This window comes from Myotis davidii, unplaced genomic scaffold (assembly GCF_000327345.1).
Source record: "Myotis davidii unplaced genomic scaffold, ASM32734v1 scaffold496, whole genome shotgun sequence".
Classification (NCBI taxonomy): domain Eukaryota; kingdom Metazoa; phylum Chordata; class Mammalia; order Chiroptera; family Vespertilionidae; genus Myotis; species Myotis davidii.
The window spans coordinates 7,438,654-7,439,416 of record NW_006289398.1 but is presented as its reverse complement, the minus strand read 5'-3'; positions in this window follow the sequence as shown (position 1 = coordinate 7,439,416).

Here is a 763-nt window from a genome sequence, read left to right as displayed (position 1 = left end):
TTTCACGTTAGCATTACTTGTTTAGAGAGGTCAGACCATGCCAACAACATGACAGACGCTCCCTGAGGCCAGCACAGCCCTCCCTGCACGTCTAGGGTTGGTGCAGTGTTCGCAGGCAGCAGGCAATTGCACGTGTAGGATGTATGTAGTGTCCGCGGGCAGCAGGCACTTGCACGTGTAGGATGTATGTAGTGTCCGCGGGCAGCAGGCACTTGGTCGGTTCAGGAAAGAAGGGGAGGAAGCGAGGGGCAGGGTGGGCGAGGGTGGGTGTGGGAAGTGAGGGTGAGGGGTGATTGGTGCACAGCCCATGTGGACAAGGGCGTCGTCAGAATGAGGGATCGGGAGCGAGCGCTCCTGAAGCCACCGGGTCCAGCCCTGCCCCGGCAGCCTCGGGCGGGACCCCAAATCCAGTCAATCCGGGCTCTCCTCACGGCACAGAAACACAAGTGAATTCTATCAGCAAATGGACCGTGTCCATGGAGGAGGAGCCAGCCCCACCCTGGATGAGCTCCCAGGGGAGCCGTGAGGCTGCGGCCTTGGCCCTTCCTGACGCCCGTCCATCTCCCAGACGCTGTGGGAGCCGAGGCCGCCCCTGGCTCCGCTGCTGCTAAGAGCCGATCCTCTGGGGTTTGTGTCCCGTGAGAGTTGAGGGACATCAGGGAGAAAAGGGAGCAGCCCAGAGGGGCCCAGGCCACTTAATTCAGAGACGATTCGAGTGGCAGGAAGGACAGGGTTTCATTAAGAGGCCGTTTTCCGGAGGCGT